An 11,553-nucleotide genomic window follows, 5' to 3' on the forward strand; every position below is an offset into this window, starting at 1 on the left:
GGGGCATGCATGCAGAGGGTGGAGGAAGGGAGGGATTGGGACGGGAGGTGGGAGGGAACCACAGGGGGGATACAAATTGAATAAAGTGTAATTAATAAAGAATTTTTAAAAATTTAAAAAAAAAATGTTCTCTTGAGGGACACCAACCCAGCCCCAAAACCTTCCACCTAGAGTTTGTCCTGCCTGCAGAGTGTGCTGGGGCCAGAGCCTGGCAGAATCAACATCAAAGAGACTAGAAAAACTTCATCCAGCAGCTGATTGGAGCAGATGCAGAGAACCACAGCCAAATACTAGTTGGGGCTCAGGAGTCCTGCAGAGGAGAGAGGAGGAAGGATCAGAGGAGCCAGAGGGGTCAGGCACACACCAGGAGAACACAGCCCACAGAATCAACTGACCAGGACTCATGCAAACTTGGAGAGATGAGAGAGCCTGTAAGAGTTTGTAGGTCCTCTGCATATATGTTATGGCTGAGGAGCTCTGAGTGCTTGTGGAAATCCTAACAGTGGGAGCAGAGGCTATTCCTGACTCTTTTCCCTACTAGTGGGACCCCTTTCCTCCTGCTGTGTTCCCTTGTCCAGCCTTGATGTGATGTATGTGCCCAGTCTTATTGTAGCTTGTTATGCTGTGTTTGGTTGATGTTCCTGGAAGGCCTGATCTTCTCTGAGGGGAGGGGGAAAGGGACTGCAGTAGGGATGTAATATAAGAGATAAGAATTTAAAAAAATAAGAATAAAATGCTCTGTTAAAAACTTCAGCAATAGAATGGATCAAGGAGAGAACAGAGTATCTGGGAACAATGTGGGCAAGTGCAACATTCCTACAAAGACAAAGATAATGTAATAAGAAGTTATAGCAGAACTTTTGAGATAATGAGACACAGTGGAAAGAACAATCTATGAACCGTGACCATAAAGAAAGGATGTAACTCTAATGAGTTAAAAGACATTTTCAAAATAACCAGAGCAGAAATTTAGCAAAAATTATGAAAGAATATGCCAGTCAATCTATAGAAGGCATTTTGAACATCAGACAGAGAAGACTAAAAAAATAACTTCCTATTGTCATACTCTACTAAATCACTACGTATATTAAAAATAATAATAATAATAATGTAGAAGCAGCCACAGAGGAATGCCAAACCACATAACCATAAGATTAACAGTGGATTTCACCACAGGAACTTTAAAATGAAGGAAGACTTGGAATGTGTTTCAAGTTCTGAAAGACAAAAACTGCCAGGTCAGAATACTATAGCCAGCAAATTTATCTGTCATAATTGAAAGAGAAAGAAAAAGCTCCATGATAAAAATCCATAGAGCTGTTAAACAGTGTGAGCAAAGTGGCAAGATTAAAAACAATACTAATTAACAAACTGAAAGAAAAAAAACACATGATAATCTCCCTAGATGCTGAAAAAGCATTTGACAAAATCCAGCATTCATTCATGTTTAAAGTACTGGAGAGATCAGGGATACAAGGCACATATCTAAACATAGTAAAGGCGATATACAGCAAGCCTATAGCCAACATCAAACTAAACGGAGAGAAACTTAAAGCAATCCCACTAAAATCAAGGCTGCCCACTCTCTCCATATCTCTTCAAAATAGTTCTGCAAGTCCTTGCTAGAGCAATAAGACAGTTGAAGGAGATCAAGGGGATACAAATCAGAAAAGAAGAAGTCAAAGTATCACTATTTGCAGATGATATGATAATATATCTGAGTGACCCGAAAAATTCTACCAGGGAACTCCTACAGCTGATAAACACCTTCAGCAAAGTGGCCGGATACAAAATTAACTCAAAAGAATCAGTAGCCCTCCTGTATAAAATAGACAAAAAGGCTGAGAAAGAAATTAAGGAAAGAACACCCTTCACAATAGCCACAAATGACATAAAGTACCTTGGTGTAACCCTAACCAAGCAAGTCAAAGACCTGTATGAAAAAAATTTCAAGTCTCTGAAGAAAGAATTGGAAGAAGATATCATAAGATGGAAAGATCTCCCATACTCATGGCTTGGCAGGATTAATATAGTAAAAATGGCCATCTTACCAAAAGCAAACTATAGATTCAATGAAATTCCCATCAAAACACCAACACAATTCTTTACAGACTTGGAAAGAAAAATTCTCAACTTCATATGGAATAACAAGGAACTCAGAATTACTAAAACAATCCTCTACAATAAAACATCTTCTGGAGGTATCTCCATCCCTGATCTCAAGCTGTTATATATAGAGCAACAGTAATAAAAACTGCATTGGTACTGGCATAGAAACAGAATGGTGGATCAATGGAACCGAATAGAAGACCCAGAAATGAACCCACACACTTATGGACACCTGATTTTTGACAAAGATGCCAAAACCATACAATGGAAAAAAGATAGCATCTTCAACAAATGGTGCTGGTCTAACTGGATGTCTACATGTAGAAAAATGCACATAGATCCATATTTATCACCCTGCACAAAACTAAAGTCCAAGTGGATCAAAGACCTCAACAAAAAACCAGATACGCTAAATCGGTTAGAAGAAAAAGTGGGGAATACCCTTGAACTCATTGGCACAGGAGACAACTTCCTGAACAGAATATCAACAGCACAGGCTCTAAGAGCAACAATCAATAAATGGGACCTCATGAAACTGAAAAGCTTCTGTAAAGCAAAGGACACTGTCAAAACAAAATGAATGCCTACAGATTGGGAAAGAATCTTCTCCAACTCTCTATCTGACAGAGGGCTAATATCCAGTATAAATAAAGAACTAAAGAAGTTGAAAAGCAAAAAATCAAGTAATCCAATTAAAAAATGGGGAACAGAGCTAAACAGAGAATTCTCGATTGAGGAATATCGAATGGCAGAGAAACACTTAAAGAAATGCTCAACGTCATTAGCCATCAGGGAAATGCAAATCAAAATGACCCTGAGATTTCACCTTACACCCATCAGAATGGCCAAGATCAAAAACTCAAGGGACAACACATGCTGGAGAGGTTGTGGAGAAAGGGGAACCCTCCTCCACTGCTGGTGGGAATGTAAACTGGTACAACCACTTTGGAAATCAATCTGGCACTTTCTCAGACAACTAGGAATAGCGCTTCCTCAAGATCCAGCTCTACCACTCCTAGGCATATATCCAAAAGAGGTTCAAGTACACAAGAACATTTGCTCAACCATGTTTGTAGCAGTTTTATTTGTAATAGCCAGAAGCTGGAAACAACCCAGATGCCCCTCAACTGAAGAATGATTACAGAAATTGTAGTACATCTACACAATGGAATATTACTCAGCAATGAAAAACAAGGAAATCATGAAATTTGCAGTTAAATGGTGGGATCTAGAAAAGATCATCCTGAGTGAGCTGTCCCAGAAGCAGAAAGACATACACAGTATATATTCACTCATATAGACATATAATATAGGATAAACCTACTAAAATCTGTACACCTAAAGAAAATAATCTAAAGGGAGAACTCTGGCTAAAATGCTCAATCCCTATCCAGAAAGGCAAAGAGGATGGACATCAGAAGAAGAAGAAAACAGGAAACAAGTTAGGAGCCTCCCACAGAGGGCCTCTGAAAGGCTCTTCCCTGCAGACTATCAAAGCAGATGTTGAGACTTATGACCAAACTTTGGGCAGAATGCAGGGAATCTTATGAAAGAAGTGGAAAATAGTAAGATCTGGAGAGGACAGGAGGTCCACAAGGAGAACAACAGAACCAAAAAATCTGAGCACAGGGGTCTTTCCTGAGACTCATACTCCAACCAAGTACCATGCGTGGAGATAACCTAAAACCCTTGCACAGATGTAGCCCATGGCAGTTCAGTGTCCAGGTGGGTTCCATATTAATGGGAACAGGAACTGTCTCTGACATAATCTCATTGACCTGCTCTTTGATCACCTCCCCCTGAAGAGAGAGCAGCCTTACCAGGCCACAGAGGAAAACAATGCAGCCAGTCTTGATGAGATCTGATAGACTAGGATCAGAAGGAAGGAGAGGAAGACCTCCCCTGTCAGTGGACTTGGGGTGGGGCAAGCATGGAGAAGGGGGAGGAAGGTGGGATTGGGAGAGGAGGAGGGAGGGGTTTATGGGGGTATACAAAGTGAATAAAGTATAATTAATAAAAATTAAAATAAAAAATATTTTAAAAAACAATACTATACAAAAATCAGTAGTTTTTCAATTGAAAACATGCTGAGGAAGCAGCTAAGGAAACTGTCCCCTTGACAATGAACACACACACATGCAGTGATCTATGCATATAGCAATATAGTATTAGGAGCATTTTACTGCCTTGTTCCTTTAGCAGAAAAGTAGTGTTTCCCCTAGGCCCATGCCTGTCCAGTCTGAGGTTCATGACCACTTTACCAATGCCAGGGGTAGGCTCCGTCCCATGCAGTGAGCCTTAAACCCAGTCAAAATGTGCATGGCTACTCCCATATGTACTAAGGTCTTCCAAATGGTCACCTTATAATCAAGTATTTTTTTATTTTATTTTTCTTATTAGTTACATTTTGTTAACTCTGTATCCCAGCTGTGTCCCGCTCCCTCATTCCCTCCCCAATCCCACCCTCCCTCCCTCATCTCCTCCCTGCCCCTTTCCAAGTCCACTGATGGGGGGGGGACCTCCTCCCCATTCATCTGATCCTGTTTTATCAGGTATCTTCAGGACTGGCTGCAAAGCTCTCCTCTGTGGCCTAACAGGACTGCTCCTCCCTTGGGGGGGTGGGGAGGTCAAAGAGCCAGTCATTGAGTTCCTGTTAGAAATAGTCCTTGTTCCCCCTACTATGGGAAACCAATTGGTTACTGAGCTACCACAGGCTACATCTGAGCAGAGGTTCTAGATTATATCCATAGATGGTCCTTGGTTGAGTGTCAGTCTCAGAAAAGACCCTGTGTTTAGATATATTTGGTCCTTGTGGAGCTCCTATCCTTTCCCCATCATACTAACTCCCCTTCTTTCTTATGATTCCCTGTACTCTGCCGAAAGTTTGGTTATGAGTCTTAGCATCTGCTTTGATATACTGCTAGGTAGAGTCTTTCAGATGCCTTCTGCGGTAGACTCCTGTTATACGTTCAATGCACATCCCATTTGTCTTTCTAAAGGAGGATTGATCATCTTACCCTGTGTCCACTCTCTTGATTATCATTTTTAGGTGTATAGAGTTCATTATGTTTATCATATCTTGTAAGTCTATATAAGCTAGTATATACCATGTTTGTCTTTCTCCTTCTGGGATACTTCACTAAGAATGATATTTTCTAGATCCCACCATTTGCCTGCAAATTTCATGATTTCCTCTGTTTTGATTGCTGAGTAGTATTCCACTGTGTAAAAATACCACAATCTCTGTATCCATTCCTCCGTTGATAGACATCTGGGTTGTTTCCAGGTTCTGGCTATCACAAATAAAGCTGCTACAAACATGTCTTTGTTGTGTACTTGAGCAAATTTTGGGTATATACCTAGTAGTGGTATAGCTGGGTCTTGAGGAAGCACTATTCCTAATTGTCTGAGAAAACGCCAGATTGACTTCCAAAGTGGTTGTACCAGTTTACATTCCCACCAGCAATGGAGGATGGTTCCCCTTTCTCCACAACCTCTCCAGCATGTGTTGTCCCTTGAGTTTTTCATCTTGGCCATTCTGATGGGTGTAAGGTGAAATCTCAGGGTTGTTTTGATTTGCATTTCCCTGATGGCTAATGAGGTTGAGCATTTCTTTAAGTGTTTCTCTGCCATTCGATATTCCTCTATCAAGAATTCTCTGCTTAGCTCTGTTCCCCATTTTTTAATTGGATTACTTGGTTTGCTGCTTTTCAGCTTCTTTAGTTCTTTTTATATACTGGATATTAGCCCTCTGTCAGATAAAGGGTTGGTAAAGATTCTTTCCCAATCTGTAGGCTGTCGTTTTGTTTTGATGACAGTGTCCTTTGCTTTACAGAAGCTTTTCAGTTTCAGGAGGTCCCATTTATTGATTGTTGCTCTTAGAGGCTGTGCTGTTGGTGTTCTGTTCAGCTAGTTGTTTCCTGTGCCAATGAGATCCAGGCTCTTGCCCACTTTTTCTTCTAAGTGATTTAGTGTATCTGGTTTTATGTTGAGGTCTTTGATCCCCTTGGACTTTAGTTTTGTGCAAGGTGATAAATATGGATCTATTTCATTTTTCTGCATGTAGCCATCCAGTTACACCAGCACCATTTGTTGAAGATGCTGTCTTTTTTCCATTGAATGGTTTTGGCTTCTTTGAATCGAGTATTCATAGCTGTGTGGTTTTATTTCTGGGTCTTCCATTCGTTCCATTGATCCTCCTTTCTGTTTCTATGCCAATACCATGCAGGTTTTATTACTATTGCTCTATAGTACAGCTTGAGATTGGGGATGGAGATACCTCCAGATGATCTGTTGTTGTACAGGATTGTTTTGGAGATTCTGGGTTTTTTGTTTCTCCATATGAAGCTGAGAATCTTTTTTTCAAGTTCTGTAAAGAATTGAGTTGGTATTTTGATGGGAATTGCATTGAATCTGTAGATTGCTTTTGGCAGGATGACCATTTTCACAATGTTAATCCTACCAATCCATGAGCACGGGAGATCTTCCCATCTTCTGATATCTTCTTCAATTTTTTTCTTCAGAGACTTGAAGTTTTTCTCAACAGGTCTTTCACTATAAGCAAGTATTTTAAAGATTTTAGAATGTAATATACTGTGTACTTGTGGCTAGAAATGTGTAAAGTGGTATGTCTGAACTTTATAAGGTGCAAAAGTTTGCAGAACTAAAGACATGAGTTTATTCGTGTGTGTGTGTTCAATTAATTTATTTTTATTTTTATGTTAATTACAGTTTATTCACTTTGTATCCCAGCTGTAGCTCCCTCCCTCATCTCCTCCCATGCCCCTCCCCAAGTCCACTGATAAAGGAGTTCTCCTCCCCTTCCATCAGACCCTAGTTTATCTGCTCTCATTAGGACTGGCTTCATTGTCTTCCTCTGTGTCCTGGCAAGGCTGATCCCCCCTCAGGGGTGGTGATCAAAGAGCCAGCCACTGGAGTCATGTCAGAGACAGTCCCTGTTCCCATTACTTGGGTACCAACTTGGATACTGAGCTGCCATAGGCTAGATCTGATCAGGGGTTCTGGGTTATATCCATGAATGGTCCTTGGTTGGAGTATCAGTCTCAGAAAAGACCTCTGAGCCCAAATATATATATATATATATATATATGTTCTGTTGCTCTCCTTGTGAAGATCCTGTCCTCTTCACATTTTTTAAGTATTAATCACAGGTTATTTACTTTGTATCCCAGCCATAGCTCCCTCCCTCATTCCCTCCCAATCCCACCCTCCTTCCCTCATCTCCTCCCTGCCCCTTTCCGAGTCCACTGCTAGGGGAGGTCCTCCTCCCCTTCCATCTGACCCTAGCTTATCAGGTATCTTCAGGACTGGCTTCAATGTCCTCCTCTGTGGCTTAGCAAGGCTATTTCCTCCCTTGGGAGGTAGGGGAAGGTAAAGGAGCCAGTCATTGAGTTCATATCAAAAATAGTTTCTGTTCCCCTTACTAGGGTACCCATTTGTATACTGAGCTACCATGGTCTACATCTGAGCAGGGGTTCTAAGTTATATCTATACATGGTCCTTGGTTGGAGAAAGAGTCTCATAGAGGACCCCTGTGCCCAGATACATTTTGTTCTTGTGGAGCTCGTATCCTCTCCAGGTCATACTAACTCCCCCTTCTTTCATATGATTCTCTGTACTCTACTGAAGGTTTGGTTATGAGTCTCAGCATCTGCTTTGATACATTGCTAGGTAGAGTCTTTCAGAGGCCCTCTGTGGTAGGCTCCTGTCCTGTTTCTTGGTTTCTCCTACTTCCCATGTTCATCCCATTTGTCTTCCTAACTGAGGATTGATCATCTTACCCCAGGTCCTCTTTCTTGTTTATCTTCTGTAGGTGCACATATTTTAGTATATTTATCCTATCTTATAGGACTATATAAGTGAGTATATACCATGTATGTCTTTCTGCTCCTGGGATACCTCACTCAGGATGATCTTTTCTAGATCCCACCATTTGCCTGCAAACTTCATGATTTTTTTTGTGTTTAATTGCTGAGTAATATTCCATTGGGTAAATGAACCACAATTTCTGTATCCATTCCTCCGCTGATGAACACTGGGTTGTTTCCAGGTTCTGGCTATTACAAATAAAGCTGCTACAAACATGGTTGAGCAAATGTCCTTGTTGTGTACTTGAGCAAATTTTGGATATATGCCTATGAGTGGTATAGCTGGGTCTTGAGGAAGCACTATTCCTAATTGTCTGAGAAAGCACCAGATTGATTTCCAAAGTGGTTGTACAAGTTTACATTCCCACCAGCAATGCAGGAGGGTTCTCCTTTCTCCACAACCTCTCCAGCATGTGTTGTCCCTTGAGTTTTTAACCTTTGCCATTCTGATAGCTGTAAGGTGAAATCTCAGAGTCGTTTTGATTTGCATCTCTCTGATGGCTAAGGACGTTGAGCATCTCTTTAGGTGTTTCTCAGCCATTCTATATTTCTCTACAGAGAATTCTCTGTTTAGCTCTGTACCCCATTTTTTAATTGGATTGCTTGATTTGTTGCTGTTTAACTTCTTGTGTTCTTTATGTATTCTGGGTATTAACCCTCTGTCAGATATAGGGTTGGTGAAGATCCTTTCCCAGTCTGTAGGCTGTCGTTTTGTTCTGACGACAACAGATATGAGTTTAAAATGCACAAAAATGTGCAAAGTGACCAGTAAGTGCTCTGCTTTATGCAATATGCACTGTCTCTGAAATGTCAACATTAAGATGTCCAATGAAAATCCTTTAATATTCCTGATTTTTGTTTGTTTGTTTGTTTGTTTGTTTTGGTTTTGGTTCTTTTGAGACAGGGTCTCACCATGTAGCTGTCTGTCCTGGAACTCACTATGCAGACGAGGATGGCCTAGAACTTATGAGACCTGCATGCCTCTGCCTCCCAGTGCTGGGATAAAAGCTTGCACCAGTACACCTGGCTTATACCCAATAATCTTAACCAGTACAATTCAGATAAAATTGTTGGCATTTGGGCAATTCTACTATTTGAAACCCTGGTCTATATCTATTTGTCTTGATAAAATGAGTAATTTGAAGTTGTATGATGCATTTGTACATTGGAAAATGAGTATGTCTGTGGTTACTAACACAGTTCCTTACATTTACAAGAGCTCTAAAGTCCTGGGTTTTGTCAATAATATAGACATATATCTGGGCTTTGGGTGAAAAGTAGAAACAGAGTTAATGCAGTGGTTTGAACAAAAATGGCCTCCATAGGCCCATAGGGAATGGCACTGTTAGGAGATTTAACCCCGAGGAGTAAGGAGTAGGACCTTGTTGGAGGAAGTATGTTACCAGGAGTGGGCTTTGAAGTCTCAGATGTTCAAGCCATGCCCAGAGTGGTACTCTCTTCTTGCTGCCTGCTGATTCAGATATAGAACTCTCAAATGTCTCTCCACCACCATGTCTGCTTGCCTGCAGCTATGCTTCCCAACATGACAAGAAACCTCTGAACTATAAGTCAGCCCCTATCTCTTCACAGCAATAAAACCCTAGAACAGTTAATATACAAAGTACTTCTCTGTCACTCCTCTGTGTAATTCTGCTAACTGGTGCCTGTGCAATGGTATATCTTCTAGAGTTTGATTCCCAGAACCTACATCCTGTGACTCAAAACAGCCTATAACTTCAACCCCAGTACTTGTATCTGGAGCCCTTATTTGCATGTGCAAATACACACACAATTAAAATGTTTTAATTAAAACATAAATGAAATCATACTAGTTTTCAATGTCCCCTTTATACATTGAATGTATTATGTCCCTCTTCTATTCCATAAGCTTCCTAAGATGCCAAGTTAGGAAAAAACTTACCAAGCTGATACCATCCAAACTAGAATTGTTAGTGGCACTTATCTTTCCCAGGTCTGCCTTCATGTTGTATTGTAAGCATTTTCCTTAAGCAAGAAAAATTAGACAAGCCTGTAAACTTTAAGCAGTGCCTCCTAGCAATTAAGAGGCATTGAGCATTAATAAATATATCTGTAAACAGCTGGAAACAAGTATTTATTTTTAAACTAGTTTTTTTTTAATATTTGTTTTCATTGGTTGTGTTTTTTTAAATGCTTTATAGCTGTTTCCTATTAACAGTCTACAAAATTACAGCTTCTAACAAAAGAATGTAAGCATATTTTTAAGTTGTTAGGACATCACCCACAGGACAGACAGAATTAAAGTATAAAAATGGACTCCAAATAGACCTGACTTAAGGGCTGTTGCTTCTACACTTCTTAATTGATTAAAATTGTCAAAAGATGGTCACTGGCACTAACTCCTTTACATCTGTCATTTACTCCTCATAACATGGAATCAAAGCAGACAGACTAGGATGGATCACATCCCAGAGAAGAGAGACAGTTGAGACCAACCACCAACAGGGTTAATCCGGGATATCTCAGTAAATACAGTTCAGGGATAAAAAGGAAGTTCTCACATCAGGCATGTTGACACTTGCTTGTAACCACAGCACTCAGAAGATGAAAGCAGGAGGTCATGAGTTTGAGGACAGACTGGGCTTCATTGTAAGACCCTGTCTCAAAGCTAGCAAGAAAAATGGAGTTGCTCATACCAACCCTTCAAAAAGCGACTATAGCCAAGGGACTAGAGAAAAACAGTTCATATGCATGGCTGCCTAACTGTTGGGGGACAGCTACCAGAGAAGACTGCTCTAACATGGACTTAAGCCAATAAAAAATTACTATTAGCCAGCCAGCGACTATTCTAGATTTTCACGATCCCAGTGTAGCATTGCATCTTTCTCATGGTGAGCTTTTAAGCACAACAACAACAACAACAAAAAAGGTTCTGTATTGACAAACTTCAGTTGACGAAAACAACCAGAAGCAGAACTACAGAAGCCAAAAAGCAAGGTGAGCACATTTACAGACTTTCCCAAAAGCAAACGGTCAATTCTGAGGACATGCCTACAAATGGCATTGTTCAAACTGGGCAGATTATGTTTGGGATATACGTGTATATACATATATGTATGTATCAACAATTAAAAGAAAGAGAGTCCATAATTTGAAATAGAGCAAAAAGGGCTATATGTGAGGCTTTGAGGGAGGAAGAGGAAGAGTAAAATGTGTAGTGAGAATTTTTTGTTTCTTTAAAAACACAGAAACGTTATGAGAATATGTTTTTGTTTTAATCCCAGGTGTGGGATATAGGACTGCTTCAGCTTGTTCACAGAAGAGAATTATGATTTTTCTCATGCTCTGGCAGGGGTATGATTTTGCCAGCTGAAGATAGTTTTCATTTGAAATTCTGGGGACTCTTCTGGTATATAACGCCAGAGCCCAAGAGTGGGTGCTGCTCCTGCTGCTGTTGCTAGTTGCTTTTTGTTGCTGTTTGCTGGATTTCTGGTTGCTGGCTGGAGATATCCTGACAATGAAGATCAAATTTGTCCCAAGGAACTCTATGCTGCTAATCAGCAGGAAGTAGTCTAAA

Source organism: Psammomys obesus, unplaced genomic scaffold, assembly GCF_907164565.1.
Source record: "Psammomys obesus unplaced genomic scaffold, mPsaObe1.curated_primary_1811, whole genome shotgun sequence".
Taxonomy (NCBI): domain Eukaryota; kingdom Metazoa; phylum Chordata; class Mammalia; order Rodentia; family Muridae; genus Psammomys; species Psammomys obesus.